We start from the raw sequence: 18,677 nt of genomic DNA, 5'->3' as shown, positions 1-18,677 counted from the left end.
TATTAACTTTGCATTTGGAAAAATTATGATTTCTATACTTGTGGAAAACTGGCCGCCCATTATAACCCCTGCCCACTTCACATCTCTATGTACGTGAACACGTTTATCACATCATGTTTTGCCATTTATCATTAAGCAGCCAACATTCTTGGTTACCAACAATAATTGCTGAAAAACCATAAATCATATTTGACATGGCAATGATACCCACTGTTTCACGCTTTTGAATCTAGTCCTAGAAGATTATTGGAAACATTTTCTACTCTGACAAGACGTATTTATTCACTGTAGTTACTTGTTTTACTTATTTTACACACTCTTATTCTGAAATATTGCTCCATTTGACACAATTACATCATATGTTATTTCAGATGCTGCCGTTCCCCATTGTTTACATCTCTGCTGTATTATGTCTCACTCACATTGCACCCTTGGATCAGCTTCCAAAGACGCACTTTTGCCAGTGGAGAAATTTGATATTAAGTTGTTTCACTCTACTTAGACTAATATGCACCTTGATGGTACAATAAACTCCAATTATGTGCCTTTTTAATATGTGAAATAAGCAATAACCCACCAAGTTAAATAGTATCCTCAGTTCTGATTATACAGGGATTTTTTTCCCTAACTTTTGCCATCATAATGATTCACTGTGCTGAAAATTTCATCACATCACTGAAGAGGTTTTATACCTTTACTTTTTTATACCTTTAGGTTGCACTGCTGTCCAGTTCACACACAGCGCCAATAGATGAGGAGCTTTTCCTATAAATATAAAAGTGCAAATGCTAGAACAAAGATAGACTGCAGAGGTTTTCATTCTTTTGTAACTGTTGTATTCAGGCAAAAGGTAATGTAAAATTATAATTTTTTTTAGATACTTCATGAAAATTTTCTCACAAAATAGTGCTATTATGCATCTAATAACAGAATAAAAATAAAAACATATGCATTTGTATTCTCTCTGTAGTGCATAGAATGTGCTGTTATACTAATGAGATTTTGACTAAGAGACTGCAGCAGTATATTGTGTAATTACAGTACTTTCCCATAGGTTAATGCAAATGTGTACACACCTGAATAAAGCCGTTGTTTAGTGACGTCCATTCGATTTTTCACCCGGTGATCATCATCTGGAGTTCATATTTTGCCTACTTTTGTGTTTACCAGCGCAGCGCTGTTTGTGACTCGAAAAGGCACAGTGGTGAAAAGTGTTGTCAAACTTTCTAATGCAACTTGTCAACCCAATGGACAACTGACACAAATTCTGTTGACAGAACTCAAATACCCAAATGAGCTCAGTGGAGTAAGCCATGCAGGCGGAGGTTCGCTTGTGTGGAAAGTCATTTATAAACGCCAAGGGTAGCCATTCATGCTCAATGATTTAGGACTTTCAAAACACATTTCTAGCTCATTTGAATAATAATGGTCATAAAAAACATTGCCTGAGGCGCAGCAAGCATACATCAAGCAACAACAAATGCCTTCTGAAGTTGTCGAAAGGCCCACAAACATGAAAACAATTAGGACACACAACTTAATTCGCGAAGGGTACATTTCTCTGTTGCGTCGTGCTCATTTTAATGAGTCTGAAGGCAGCAGTGTCCTGTAGTTTGTGGTGGTGATTGATTGACTGTTTCAGACATATGGCACAAGCTTAGACAGACCTCTATTAAACCTTTGCATGTGCGCGTGGGCGTGCGCGCTTATGCCTATTTACACATACACACACAAAAACATATTTTGCTTTCCGTCTGACTTAATCTCACCAGGTAGCTGATAAGACATTCAGACACCCACACACACACACACACACACACACACACACGTGAGCGCACACACTCACACGAAGATGGATCAAACAAACCTGTCCACTTCAAACAGAAGACCTCATGATTGCCTTACATCAAAACTAGCATGCAATTAAGGCTGAGTAGTGTTCATCAGGCTGACTTCGCTTTGTCCAGAAGCTTTTCATTGTCCAGTGCACTTAGCAGCAAACGTCAGTGTGCAGAATCAAAAAGATGAATGCAATTGCATATTGCCAGTGTCCTGCAAAAATCTCGTATGCCTAATCTTTCCCTCCTGAAAAACAAAAACAAGGGAAAAATGTTGATTCGTCATACATTTTTGCAGTGCTTTTGTCCTTGGTTTAGCTTGGCCCTAAATATGTGAAATAATTTCTTCATTGTTGTCATTATCATGAGAACAGAAGCACATAATTAAGCAAAATTAAAGGAGAAAGCTTAATCTATTATCAAATCATGTCACTATACACATTTTTTTTTAGCTCAGCTACTATATGCAGAATAACAAAAAAATACAAGAAAGAAGAAAGAAATATCTCAATAATAATGAGAAAAGATCTCAGAAAAACAAGAAAACATCTCATTATAACCAGAAACATGAAGACCTGGTACTTTTTTTCCCAAGATGAAATCGGTATGCTTCCGTAGGCTTGAGTTTGAATCAGACGCTCAAAATTATTCTTTTTCTATCCCGTAGCTTGTCGTACACAGTGGCCTTAGTGCTTTTTATTATGTGTTGAAATGAGAACTCACACAGTGGAAGTCTCTCTGAGACCGTGTACACATTTCCCCATACATGCCTGCACACATGAAACAACAGGCACACATGCAAGCAGTACACACACAGAGGACAATACCCACCGCAGCCCAGGTGGAACTGACACAAACAAACACACACACACACACACACAGCTCACTGACTGAAAAAAAAAGCTCCCAGCAAACAATGCAAAGTGAAAAGATATTAATATTTAAGTAGATCATTTGCAAGATTGGGATAATTAGCAGCTCATATTCATGTATTCACTTCAGGGATATCACATTGAGACATGTCTGCTTATTCAAATAAGATGCAACATGTCACTGGGTGCATATATGCAAATGCACATATGCCGCTAATTACACATTGCCTGTCACAAAGAGAGAGAGACTGCAAAAATGTTGAAAGTTTTCTATGAATTGTTCAACCAGGCTGCTCAGGTCTAATTAAAACATGCATGTCCCCAAGGCCTTATCAAAGCAGTGTAGAAATATGTACATCTCAGATAGAGGAGAATTAGCTAAATAAAGGACCTCCCCGGTGTTTTTGTTCCGCTCAGAACCCAAGCTGTATGCTAACAAACTTTATTTCTGATTGATACTGATAGCCCACCGCTGGGATTTGAGAATATTTTGACCTGAGGCAGGGGACTTTCATTTTGACATCTCCTCCCCTGGCACAATCCCAGATTTGATACTCCGGTTGACACTGGCTGTATTGAAGACTGCTATGATGGAGATTGTTATTTTAATGAGGCAGAAATGAGAGGTAAACCTTCCAGGAGGCGTTTGCTAATTAAGCAAATGATTTGGCATACAGTTGGCTATTGAAGAATTATACTTACCAGTGCCACACCAAAGATCAGTAGCAGCGCTGATTTTAAGGCACCAAAGGGAGTCGCAGTAAACGGAAAATTCTTTACAAGGGTAAGTCAAGCCGGTTTAAGGGAATTCTGAACAAATTATTTTATCACAGTTTAATCTGAGTTAAAAAAAAAAAAAAAAAAAAAGCAAATTGCAAGTCTCGGTGGGCTATCGGTGGGCTATCGATGAGCACAGTGCAGATCAAATGGTCCAAATCTAGAAACGTCTGCACTGTCAAAACATCGAGGAAGATGGTGACCAGCTTTTATTTGTCATGAGAATGGATGTAGCAACACACAAAACACTTGACTAAAAGTTACAAGGGCTTTGTGAGGCCGCAGATTGGACAGAAAGTCAGCATTATAAGTGAATCGCCACGGCTTGCCGAGTAACCAATCCGTCGGCTGGCCGAGCAGCTACTCCGGCGGCTGACCAAGCAGCTAACCCGTCGGCTGGCCAGGCAGCTATCCCGGCGGCTGACCAAGCAGCTACCCCGGCGGCTGGCCAGGCAGCTAACCCGTCGGCTGGACAGGCAGCTATCCCGGCGGCTGGCCAGGCAGCTAACCCGTCGGCTGGACAGGCAGCTAACCCGGCGGCTGGCCAGGCAGCTATCCCGGCGGCTGGCCAAGCAGCTAACCCGGCGGCTGGACAGGCAGCTAACCCGGCGGCTGGACAGGCAGCTAACCCGGCGGCTAGCCGAGTAGCTAATCCATCGACTTACCGAGCAGCTCACCCGTCGGCTGGCCAAGCAGCTTGCCCATCGGTTGGACAAGCAGCTAACCCGGCGGCTAGCCGAGTAGCTAATCCATCGATTTACCGAGCAGCTAACCCGGCTGCTGACTGAGCAGCTAACCCGGCGGCTGACCGAGCAGCTAACTCGGCGGCTGACCGAGCGGCGGACAGCTGGCTTTAGACTCGTTGGCCCGATAGACGCTGGATTAGAGACACCAAGCTACCCCCAGCAGCCAACCTTCTATCTTCAACCATGACTCGTGGAGGGGCTAAAGGGAAAGAGGAGACAGCCACTAAAAGTAGCATGGATGAAGAATATGTTTCAATGAGTACAGTACGGGAACTACTTAACCAACAAAAGCTGTACTTCAAGGAGATGATGGACCTTCAAGAGAATAACTTCAAGTCCTTTCTCACAGTAATAATGGAGACTACCAACAAACGTATTGATGATCTTGTAAAGGATGTTATGGATTACAAACTCAGTATGGAGTTCACACAGACAGAGGTGGAGGAGCTGAAGAATAAACACACAGCTCATCTGAGTGCCTGTAAAACCATCAATGCACAGTCGGATGACCTTCAACCTCTCATCTCCAAAGTGGACTACATTGAAAATCAGATAAGAAGAAACAACATTCTCATCGATGGAATTAAGGATGACAAAACTGAGACATGGAGTGACACTGAAGTGAAAGTCAAGAAATTCCTGGCGGATCACCTTGAGCTGGATCCCAAGCTAATTGAACTGGAAAGAGCACACCGAAAAGGCACTTTCCAACCACAGGGGCGACCCAGAACTGTGGCTGTCAAATTCTTGCGGTTCAAAGACAGAGATCAAATCCTTAAACGAGCCAAGTGTCTGAAAGGCACTAAGTTCTTCATCTATGAGGACTTTTCTGAGAGGGTGCGCTCAAAAAGAAAGGATCTACTGCCTCGGATGAAGGAAGAACGAGACAAAGGAAACATTGCCTATCTGAAGTATGATCAGCTGATTGTTCACCCCCCATTCAAGTCTGCCAAGCCTACCTCTAGTGTTCAGTCTTCTGTATCTGAAGACATGTGAGTTATTTGGACAAATGTTTGACTGCGTGTTTGTCTATGTGAGTGATTGAATCTCAGGAAGTTTCTTTTGTTAAAATGTCTGAAAACTTTAATCCTTTCTCTACAGATGAATGTAAATCCTCTGATTTTTCTGACTTGTATGACCCAGATGTCCATTACTTTAACAAAGTTAATGTTGGGGTAAATTCTTGTCAGTATTACAGTGAAATAGATTTCCATAAACTAATTGATTCAACTAAGAATAGGGAATGTTTTTCATCTGTACATGTCAATATACGTAGCCTTCCTAAGAACTATGATCAATTAAGTCACTACTTAGCGACTCTAAAGCATGATTTCTCTGTCATAGCACTTACAGAAACATGGCTAACAAATATGAATCAAGACTCTTACAATGTATCACACTACATATCTGTTCATTCCTTAAGAAAGGAGAGAGTGGGAGGAGGTGCTTCACTTTTAGTTAATAACAAATTACAATTCAAACTTAGAAATGATCTAGCGGTAATTTCAAATGAAAGTGAAATGGAATCTGTATTCATTGAACTCTCATCATGCTCTTTCTTCGAAGGCAAGAATGTAATCATTGGGTGTATCTATCGTCCACCTGACACTAATATTAGTCACTTTAATGATGCTTTTGGTGCGTCACTGGATGTTATTGGCAAAGAGGGTAAACTATGTTTTATACATGGTGACTTTAATATTAATCTAATGCAAAGTGATAATCATGCTCTAACTAACGACTTTATTAATTTATTACATGCCTCCTATTTCTACCCAGTTATTACTAAACCAACAAGAGTGACAAGTAGTTCAGCCACTCTGATTGATAATATAGTCACAAATTCCTTTGAGTATGCTTCCAAATCTGGGATATTACTTTGCGACATTTCTGATCATTTTCCCATTTTTCATATTACTCTGAAGCAACTCAAAGCAAAACAACATAGGGATGCTACCTCAGTAAATTTTCACAGGTACAATGAAGTTAATACTAATCGCTTCAAGGGGATGATTGAAGAAGCTAATTGGGATGATGTGTATATGCATGACCATGATGCAAACCTGGCATACCAAGCCTTTGTTTGGAATTACAAAAAGATATTTGATTATTGCTTTCCACTTGTAAGTTTAAAATCCAAGAGAGCACGTGACTCGAAACCCTGGTTCTCCTCAGGGCTATTAAAATCTTCCACAAAAAAACATAGATTATATAAAAAATATCTGACTAATCCAACGCAACACAACGCTGATGTTTATAAAAAATACAAAAATAAATATACACATCTTCTCCGCATAGCTAAGAAAAAATATTACACTGATAAATTTAAGGAATCAGCTAATGACATAAAAGCCACATGGAATGTCATTAAAGAATTATTAAATAAGAATAAGACAACAGTGAAACTTCCAGCCCAATTTTCAAGTGGAGATAAATTATTCTCTACTTCTCTAGAAATAGCAAACGGGTTTAATAGTTTCTTTTCCAGTGTGGGATACTCTCTTGCTAAAGAAATTCCATCTACTAAAGAATGCACCATAGAAGATATTCAGCCCATTTCTTCTCCTCTTGGTAGCTTTGCACCTCCAACATGTTCTGAAGTATTAGAGATCATCAATAACCTAAACAACGCTGTAGCTGGTCATGATGAAATCACGGCCAAGCTTCTGAAGGAGGTAGCCTCTTCAATCATTATGCCACTGACTCATGTACTTGCGGTCTCTCTGAAAACAGGAATAGTCCCAACTGAGTTGAAACTAGCTAAAGTCCTACCACTTTTTAAAGATGGTGACCCTGCAGTCTTTAATAATTATCGGCCAATATCAATCCTCCCCTGCTTCTCCAAGATCTTAGAAAAGTTGGTGTATGTTAGAGTCCTAAATCATCTCAATGTAAATAACATCCTTTACAAGCACCAGTATGGCTTTCGAAAAAAGCACTCAACTTATATGGCCCTTGTTCAGTTTGTAGAAAAAATTCATGAAGCATTGAAAGAGAACAAGTTTTCAATAGGTATTTTCTTAGATTTATCCAAAGCCTTCGATTCAGTAGATCATAAGATCTTACTAGCCAAACTTAATCGGTATGGCTTTTGTGATGTTGTCTTGGATTGGCTCAGAGATTACCTTCATAATAGGCAGCAATATGTTTGCATTGAGGGTGTGAATTCCAGAAAAATGAGGATATCTTATGGTGTTCCTCAAGGATCTATCCTTGGGCCTCTTTTGTTTCTTATTTTTATTAATGATTTTGCTTTACAGTTTGAGAATGCTTTACCTATCATATTTGCGGATGATACAAACATAGTATTGTCACACTCTAAGTTCAGTTTCCTTATTGAAAATGCAAATAGTATACTTGACCAAACTGCAAGATGGTTTCTAATGAATAGGCTTTCATTAAACATCAAAAAGACCAATTATATGGTCTTTAGGCACACAAATAAAAACTATTCTATTGAAGAAGCTAAATTATATATTAATAATAATGAAATTAAACAAGTATCACATACTAAATTTTTAGGTGTTGTAGTTGATGAAGCCCTTTCATGGAAAAACCATATTGATCTGGTCTGTAAGAAAATTACTAAATCTTATGGCATTATCCGTAGAGTTTCATTTTTTATAAGTAGATCTTGCCTATTAACACTTTATTATAGTTTGATCTACCCTTATTTATCATATTGCAATCTTGTTTGGGCCAGTACCTATCCAACATCTCTTCACAAATTGTTGTTATTACAAAAGAAGTTTGTTAGACTCACCACTGCTACGAGTTATCTGGCACCAACTGCTCCCTTGTTTAAACAACTTAAAATATTGTCCATTTATGACATAAACACTTACCAGATATGTATTTTTATGTTTAATTGTACTGTTAATGCTGCATCTTTTCCTGCTGTTTTCAATGATTTTTTTGTTGCAAATTCCACCATTCACTCATATTCTACCAGACAAGCAAAACATATTTACCAAAGTTTTTCCCGAACAACATTAGGTCAGTTTAGTATTAAGTTTAGAGGTCCTTCAATCTGGAACTCAAAACCTTCAATTATTACAAATTGTACGTCTATTTCAGAACTGAAATGTAGACTTAAATATCTTTTATTAAATGACTGATTTGATACTATGTATCTTAACTTGGATTGAATTGAGCTGTTTTGTTTTGGTTTTGCATATTTTATAAAAGTTTTCATTATTGTTAATACTGATGCTATTTTGTAGTATATTGATATAGTGTATTGATATGTGATGTTGAGTAATGTGTATATGTGTGTATGTTTGTATACATGTATGTATTTGGGTATATGTATGTATGTGTATGTAAATGTCGTTTGTAATATCAGTACTGTTATTATTATTCTGTTACTACTATATAGTTTTGTTGTACAGCATAGTATTGTTATTATGTAGTTTTTGGGGTGAGGCTCCTAAATAAGCCCTTCGGGTTTCATGTCTCACCCTGCACATGTTTTTAACTATTTTTTTGTTTTTTTTCTTTTTTTGTTGCTTTTATTGTGCAAATAAACAAACAAACACATAATGAGCTGTAAATGAATAATTTTATGTATTTTGTGAACTGTATCGAAACATTTCCCGCATCCTGCCTGAATTTGGCATCACAGTGTGAAAGATCTTTCCAGTAATCAGCAACCGCTCTGCAAAGTTTCCATAACATGGGTGTGCTGCACAATTGTCAAAACAGAGATTTTTTTGTTGTTGTTGCTCTTTCCAAATATTTTCATGAACCACATTTGTTTTCGTCAGTACATGAAGATCTCAAAGTGTCATTTTGTACCGCACATGGATAATAACATGGTTGGAATATTTTTTTGCTGAGCTGCCTGAATGTTCCAACTCCTTATACTGTGTGTGTGACCAACACATCACTGAGCCTTTTTAGATTTTTATATATATATATATATGTATATATATATATATATATATATATATATATATATATATATATATATATATATATATATATATATATATATGTTTATCATGCATAAACTTGTGTGGACAATAAGCGGCTCAGTCACACAATCATTATGCGTTTCTTATCAAACATGAGCAATGAACATCACCAAAAACCTGCCTTGTGTAACAAATACCTTTGCCAGCTGTGATTGTTGAAATGGACATTTGTATCTCACTCTTGCTTGCCAAAAAAAAAAAAAAAAAAATCATACATACATGCATGCATAATGCGAGCACATGCACACACAAACACACAAGGCTAAAGCATCCATTCTGGAGTGCTCAGAGGTCTGTCCACAAGCCTGTCTGTGTGAGGAAAATGTATTCAGCTCAAATCAAACTGATGTTGCACACAGTAATCTTTCTCTATTAAGCATGTCACTTTTTGCAATCTTTTTGCAATTGCGGCCTAATATCCTTTACCGCCCCGCTACTGGTTTGGTGAGCTTCTGCAAGCACGTGCACACACACACACAGACACACACACACACACACACAGGCTTATTCTCACTCTCTCTCTCATCACACACGTCCACGGTGTGTAGGTAGACCGCTGAAAGAGTCAGTCATGTGTGTCTTTCAGATAGGAGTTGAGAAAGCCCTTGATTAGGACAGGAAGCCATGTGTGTAAAATTCACACTCTTTTTTTTTTTTTTTCTTACCCAGTCTCTCTCTATATACATAGTGTAGGTTCTGTATGTGCGTCTGTGTGTGTGTGTGTGTGCTCAGCTATTGAAACCTGAATCATAATTAACTGACGTACAAGTAAATAGTAATATAAAATTAATTACACGCTTACAGTGAATTCCTTTGTACCTTTTAAAGGGAGCTCAATTCTAATTTCGGGGTAAAATAATTAGATCCGGAGCTGTTTTGGAAATGAAATGCCTTGCCTCTGCTATGAAAGGCAAATTATTTACACTTGGCTCGTTTCTGATGATAAAATTCAAAATGGAGACACAACAATCTAGTGAACTGGAGATAAAAGTGGCTATTGTCTAACTCTAAAGATCTGCCTCAGGTGCATTTTGATTTTTTTCTTCCTCCGCCTTTCATGGTTATTATTTTTTGAAACTTCATTTATTCAGGGCCGGATTTTATTGAATGCACAGGCTCTTTATCAGCCACATCCTGATTCACAGTGATAGTTACACTCGTTTCCCCCTCGTAACTGCCCAATACAAGCAGTATTCTTCATTGCTGACCACTGACTGCCGGAGTGATGGGCAGTTAAAGGAAAAATCCATCCTCGGATACTCATAATAGTCATAATGTCATAAATTTGTGATGTTCAACACATTCAAGGAGTTATTTTGTGATAAAATGTTGTCATCCTCTTTTCTGGTGTGCCTACTTTTCGTCCACTTGCCTCATCTACATCTAATTCGGTTACTGATCTCCTACACTTCCCAAAATGCCTTTTTACAACCCACCAGAAAACGTGATTGAACTTGTTGCACCCGGCTTTTGGTTGTTTCTGCTGCAGATGGCGAGAGCAATGGAAATGGAGAGAGAGGGCTTTTACGTGTTTTTTTTTTTTTTTTTTTAAATGAAATACTTTTTTAAATAAAATATGTCAATGGCTCAAGGATTTCATAGGCGCTTTTGTTGAATACAAGCTTTTCCTTTATTGGGAAGAAGTGTGTCACAGGCAATCGAGGGTACTTCTCATAACGGTCCATGGGCCACCAGCCGATGTGTCCATCCCATCAGAGTGCCCTTGAGTCCCGCACTGAAGCGTCTATCTCCTCCAGGGGCAATATGCCATCAGCTCTGACCCCTCTTATGTGATCAATCCACAATCTCTCATTTCTGGGTCAAGATGTCTGAAAAAAAAAAAAAAAAAACGGATTCTCAGTATTAACATATACAATAAATTGCCACAACATTTTTGTGTGTGCTCAATCAGGAGAGGAGGCCACATGTAAGAGATGACCCTGAACGCAAATTAAAAGAATGGCAGTCAAACAGTTTTGCCAGGCATGCAGTCTTATTAGTCTTATATTATCATCTTATCATGTCTTATTATAATAATTAGAATGTTAACAGGCTACAAGTTTGGGGCTGGGGGGGTTACCTTTTTGGTTCAGACAGATGCATTGCACACATTGAAAGAGCATGTAACGCCACAATGGGCAGTCCGTCTTCAAATCCAAGTCACAGTTTGAGTCTGCTGTGATTGGTCCTCATGTCACTGGTCCTGAGACATTAGATTAGCCTGGCCAGACTAACCTTAGATATCGTTTCTGTTGTTGACTACACCACACAGAGTCTTGGAAAAGTAGAAGCAGCACAGGTGATTGGATCTACCATCTATCATTTGCATGTTTGTACATGATCCTTACTGCTTTTGGAAGGAGAACCCTCACTGATCTCCTGTTGTTTCTTTTTTCCAGTTCAGCCCAATGCAGCATCTCACTGCCATCGTCTCCTAAGCAATGCCTCTAGTTCCTCAAAGGATGCTGATTGGTCCGGCCATTTTGTGGTTTTCCATAACTCCTCTGGAGCTGGAGCGCGGGCAGATGGTTTCACAAGTCAAAGGAAAATGAACTTGTGACACGAGCTGGTTGTGCGAGGTTACTGGAGGATTGCCACGGCAGAATATCCTGGAACTGCTTGATGCTGCTCCCGTTCAACTCTAGGCCACAACGGAGCAGAGCGCCTGGGAGTGAGGTGCTGGAGGAATATTAGACGAAACACATGATCTAGTCTGCTCGGTGCTCTAAAGCAGCGGTTCTTAACCATCGGAGTTGAAGAGTCTGCAGGTTTTCATGCCAACCAAACACTTCAGACGCCTGTTTCAGTGACAACACGGCTTCAGCAGGAGAGGCTGGCTGCTCTCATACCTGGTTCAGGCCTCCATGCCACACGGACAACCGCCGCTCTAATGGCATTTTCAAAGAGTGGTATCCCCGCATACTTATCTTTGATTCCATGCTGCCTAATGTACAAATAAGGGCAGTATCCATGTTCGCCCATTACTATTTGATGTCACCTCTTATGGCGAAAAAAGTAGCCCACCTACACGTTATAATTTGCAATACATTTTAGTGTTATTGACCTAGGTCCATAAGCACCCTATAATTTTAGATACCAAAGTGCCGACTTTTAGTCCATCTCACCACAGGGTCTCTAATATCCTGTGGATTGAATGTGCTTTGGTTTAAATTGCAAAACCGTGAAAACATGGGAGGGGTAAAAAGGTAATCATTTCCTCAATGCAGATGGAGTTATCTGAAATCATGGCTCTAGGATTCAGTCGTCTCCCTCCCTCTCTCTTTCTTTTCTCCTCTCCGCTCCCCTCTTTCTCTCTCTACCCCCTTCTTTCTCAATTGTGTCCCTCGCCTCTGGCAAATGGGAGTCATTTGTTTGTGTGAACTTCCCATAACCCGCAGCGCGTGAGACACTTATCATTCAGAGTGGGGCTGCTTCGTCCTGAGTTGTAATACCTCTTCTCTTCTCTTCTCTTCTCTTCTCTTCTCTTCTCTTCTCTTCTCTTCTCTTCTCTTCCTCTTTCTCCTTTTGTTTTTCTCCTCCAGCTGATCCTCTCTCTAGTGTCTCATGAATAAATGTCCATCTTTTTCCATCCCTTCCTTCTCTCACATCCTCGCTGCTCCCCATTTCCTGCATCCCCTTTATGCCCCTTTCTTTCTCTCTGTCTTTCTCTCTCTCCCTCACACATACACACACACACACACACATACACACCAACACACACTTCTTCAATCTCATTCCCAATGTAATCTAGGGGTACACAGGACCGTTTTCATTACCGCACCACTCATCTTATCATCCGCCCTGTCATCTCTTCTCTGCCCTGTCTTTTTTATATTCCTTTATTCTAACAAGTCTGCATCCCAGAAGCCATCAGTGGTCCACCCCTTTTCATTTCCCTAATGTACCACACACACACACACACACACACACATACACACACACATTTGCCCCTGCCTGGCCCTAACCCCTAATTTCATTGGCCTAACCTGGTCCCCATCATCATGATGTAGAGCACACCCCAGCTCTCTGCAACTCTGTAAATCACAATGTGTGTGTGCCTGTGTGTGTGTGTGTGTGTGTGTGTGTGTGTGTGTGTGTGTGTGTGTGTGTGTGTGTGTGTGTGCATGTGTACATGTATGCGTGTACAAGTACTGTATGCATGTTTTTTATGCCTCTTTTTAAATCTGTGTGTGTATTATCTCTGCAGGCAAAATGAGCATACAGCAACACAGTGGAAGACGGGCAGACAGACAGACATAAATAGAGAATGAGAGAATCAGCGAGAGTGAGACAAAGATAATAATGGAGACAGAGACACAGGGGGCGAGACAGAGGGAGAGAGCGTTTTGAAGGAGGGAAAGCTGTCAGTGAAGGCCGAGGTGAGCCTTAACCCTCTTGCTTGCTTTAATCCCTCATTTATGTGAACTCAGCTTTGGAAATGAAGCTGTCACTGTATTTTCCTTCCCTTCACCCATGCTGTGGTATAATCAGAAACCACACATGCATGCACCACACAGACACACACACACACACACACACACACACACAGAATCACAGGACGGAGACACAGAAAATCACTCAGGAGAGGTTTTAAATTCATTCTCAGAGTTGGAGGCAGGAGATTCGTTCGCCCTCACCTTGTCTCCTAGAGGAGGAATCAGCGGATGTGTTGGAGACAGAGGGGAATTATGGGTAAACGCAGCGGTGAGGAATGATAGTCTGCAATCTCCGGCTGTAATCTAGGATCGCTGACACATGCCATTCATTTCAGACTGTACCCATATTAACCAGGGTGTGTGTGTGTGCGCCGTTTAGAGCATGAGGATGTGTGTTTGCACTCTTTTATGGCCATTTTAGTCATTCAACCTACATTATCTACCTGAAGTGACTGGAATCAACAATATAAAAAATGATCATAGCATATAGGCTGGTGTTTTTCTTATTAAAACCATACTTATAGATTGTGGTACCCAAATCTAAATCACTGAACTGTAACTACATATCCCGATGCCTTTTTTCTAGTTTAGAAATATGAATACAAAACATGTATATAGCCATATTAAGGTTTTAAAGTCATGCCGATTGCTAAAAACATCAGCAAACTTGTTTTTGATTATATTTCATTTCTATAGATTTTTTTTTCCCCCAATAATTTTTACTTAGACAGCTGAAGAGCAAAGCGCATTCATAACAGCCATTAGGGGGCAATTTGACTGGGATGAAACCATGGAGCTGTACTGCCATCTACTGGTAATGACAATCATGACATGGCAGACACAGGATGGATTGATGGATGGCTGGATGGATGGATTCCATGCTGCTATCCAGGGACAGTTTTTGCAGATTCTCAACATAATCTCTCAAATGGCTATAAGTAAATGTATGTGAGTGGCAAGCTTATGAGAGCCTGACACTCCAGAGGGTAAATGAAGTTATTCAACAAAGCAGCGCTTATGTATATTCAGAGAAAAAAAATAACCATCTAGACCATGGAGCCAGAGCCAAGCAGTGTTTAATTATTGTGTTACATTTATTGGACCAAATTGCTCCAATGGGAGTGTGTTATTATTTACAGCTGACTCTGAGTCACCCAATGTGAATAGAGAGCACACAATGCACGTAATCACTGTATTTTCCCAGAGGAATAATGTGAATTACAATCACAATCAACAAGGCAAAGTTAGGTTCAACTTAAAATAAAATAAAAAAAAAAAGTGGAAAGTAAAAACATTTCATATTCCAGTCCATCCTTTCCTTCTCCATCTCTCTCTTCATCCCTCCATTTCTCCTCCTCCTCCTCCTCCTCCTCAGGTGGAGCGAGCGTCATACTGGTGTGTAATAGCGTGCTGTCAGTGTGGGCCGAGGCGAGGTGTGTGGAGGAGAGTGGTGCGTCTCAGATGAGATATGTGACTGGCATGCTAACGCTCAGGTTTATCTGATGGAGAGAGACACAGAGGGGCCGCCGCGTCTCCTCACTATGGGCTTTACATTAAAGCTCCCTGGGCACACACACACACTTCCAAATATATACAGTACACATGCACACATATATATAAGAGAGCCTACATGCATGGATGCAAAAAGACTAGTAAATCACAGGCTGGAAAATGCACACACACACACACACACTGGCACACACAGGCATGTACACATCTTTCCATTGTGCGGTGTGTTGTTTTAACCTAAGCCAGGCAGCTTGTCCATTATGGAGTTGATAGGAGGATTTGGCCATGTTGATTCTAGACAGCATCATCTTCTCCGCCATAAATAACCTGAGTGTTTTCTCTGACTCAAACACACAGCGCTATACAGAGAATAAGAGCTCTCAGCTTTATCCCCTGGTTTCATCCACTGCACACAAATGCACACACACACACATTCACTTTTGTACATAGACAGATGTATACACCACCTCTATCCTCAGACACAAACACATGGGCAAGCACACATGCCCACACTTGTTTCGCGTAAACATGTAGACATGGAAATTTGTTCAGTACATCCATGGCCACACACACACACACACACACACACACACACATAGCTTCGCACCTCAAAATATGAATGTGTGTGAGAGGGCATGTATAGTCACAGAGAGTTAAAAGTAGTGAACCCGATGCAGTTCAGTTTCAGTTTAAATCACAGCCTTTTTATATTCTAGTTTGGCTGTAGTGTTTGTGTCAAAGTTTGTTCTCTCAGTTGGACGGGGGGAAGTGATTGTGATTTCAGATGAGCAGCATCATCTGGCAGTGCGGTCTCAATAGCTCACCAATAAAGCTTTGGATACAAACTGCATATCCCTGACCAATGGAACTATGCAGGGGAATGATGACTTCCATGAGGGAAGTAATGGACAAACCACACACAGTATTATGGCATGTGGTGAAACAATATTGAAATATATTTCTATCAATTTATTGTCATCTGTCTGACTATATTGTGTTCCATCTATGATCGAGGGCAAAAAAATTGACAATTTACATTTTATTTTCAGAGACATCCACTGAAATGATTCGCTGCAGCAGTGGCAATGGATAAATATTAAAGTAAATATAGCTTTTATTGGAGAGGAATTTCTGTTTCTATCTCACATTGTTTACTTTTCCTTTTCTTATGAACACAGAAAAATAAATGAATACTCATTGCTCTTGGTGTGCTGATGCGTACACAGTAAATTGAGCATTCCTATTATATTTAGTATCCTGTTGTAATTTCTGTCTTCACTGCAAGAGGGCGCTACTGCGCTCTACCATCTTTTTTTTTTTTTTTTTTTTTTTTTTTTTTAATTTAACTTGAAATGAAACACAAATAGGTTTTTGTAAAACAGTGTTGTAATTTAATTATTTAGAAATTCACATATTTTCAGCAGGACCATTTTTGCTATGCACACAAACAACAACATTAATGCATTAAGTGATTAATAATAAAAAAAAAAATAGAAGAAAAAGGCAAGGTAATTTAATTTGCAATTATCTGAGTGATGGTAATTATCTATTTGAATATATACAGTAAGTCATTAAAGCATTGCATTTTACACACATTCATTGTTGTCACCTAACATGAATAAGGTCATTACGGTTTATAACTTTTTTGTATTATGTTGATCTTTGCCCCAAACTACTCCATTGTAGTGTGCTTCACAAGCTGACTTTAAATGTATGAAAAAATATAAGTGTGACATTTATTTATCTTTATTCTGTGTTTATGGCTCAATATCTGAAATGTAAGAATCACTGAATCTCAAAAAAAAATTCTTATTTTCCAAACACCAAAATTATTTTTATATGCAGGGTATTTACACAAAACTCACCAAACATAAGTTGGCCCCAAAGGCCTTTGCTAAGCTGAACAGTCAGTATCCTGAGAATCAGCACCGACATGTATAAAGTGTCTCAGACCAGGACTGCTGATGCTATACAAGTTCATATCTTCAGCTCTAGTGTTGCATTAAAAAAAAAAAAAAAAAAAAAAATGGTATCAAACAATAATAATATTATTGTTTGATACCTAGTTGCAATTAGTATCCTGACAGCAAGAGTGCAGTACTAGCCCTATGTGTTGTGGTACTATGGGATAGTCATGCTGATGTTTTTTTCAACTTCTTCATATGATTATAGGTTAAATTTTACATTTACACATTTATAATAAATCACCATTTTATATGTACAAGTGAACCAAAAAACCTGAGTGTGAGCTCAAAAATTATTCAGTAAAAACTAGTTTACAAAAAACAAAGGTTTGACATGTTATCAACTCTTCAACAGACTGTAATAACTCTAAATTTGACATTACTGACATTATGACATTATTTGTAGCCATGATTTAAGCCTTTAATGTCTTAACTTGCATATTCAGAAGCCACTAATCCAATTATGCATATTACTTTTAGGGGACCACCATGAAAAATTGGCAGCATGTTACCATGAAACACTGGTGTGTTCGGTTAGGTGGGCTCACGGGCTAAAACTGATAACCAGAGACTGAATGCAGTGTACCATGAACATTTCAGTATTTTTTATGCATTGGAAGATGATAGCAACAGTTGAAAGCCATCTAAACCGCTCTGCTCAGATTTGACTCTGCATCCCTTAATCCTGTACCTTGTTGCATCGTCTGACTCTGTCTCAGCCATCCTGCTTCCCCAGTCAAGAGGAAAAAAAAATGAAAGAAAGAAAATTCGGTAGGCGCTGGACTGCTGCTGGATTTTTGAGCAACATAGCCAGCAGCAGCCAAATCTGACACTGGTGTTGCTTTAAAGCTAGTTGTAGCATTTTAACATCAATAAGTCATTAAATCAACATACTTCCTTAAACAGATGAGAGAAGATGGACATTTCTACTTTGCACTACATTGTACATGACCAGACTGACCTGGTTACCCACCTGCCTTTTAACACAACAGTAGAGGTTATTTACATCTCACAACCTTTTTGCTAAGAAATGTGCCAACAAATCATAAATATATATATTATTTTAGAGTTATTGAAAAGACAATGTAAAGATCTTCAAATGCTTTAAAGCAGTGGTTCTCAAACTTTTTTCAGTAATATCCCCCCTTTGACATATTTTTTCAGCCAAGTGTCCCCTGAGCAGTGTGGGGAAAAAAAAAACAAAAAAAAAAACGTCTATGAGGTACAAGGAAGTGCAACCCTGCTCCATCAGCATCTGACAACGAGTTACTGACAAGATTTTCTTTTTCACTTCTCTCTCCTTACTTTCAGCAGTATCGCCGTATCGTATTTTCTTGATTTTTGTTTGGCCTCCTGGTCAAAGTGAACAAACATCTATGCTCGACAACCAGCAGATTTAAACCAGAGGCACACTCTCTTGACACCTTCATGACTAATATTTTTTAAGTCAACATTTAGAAAAAAAAAATCTCACAAACCCCCTGCAGTACTCCAGCATACCCCTAGGGGGCTACATCCCCCATTTGAGAACCACTGCTTTAAAGCACAAAGCACACAAA

The sequence above is a fragment of the Myripristis murdjan genome, chromosome 20, assembly GCF_902150065.1.
Source record: "Myripristis murdjan chromosome 20, fMyrMur1.1, whole genome shotgun sequence".
Lineage (NCBI taxonomy): Eukaryota > Metazoa > Chordata > Actinopteri > Holocentriformes > Holocentridae > Myripristis > Myripristis murdjan.
The sequence above is the reverse complement of the archived record's forward strand: the minus strand, read 5'-3'. Positions refer to the sequence as shown.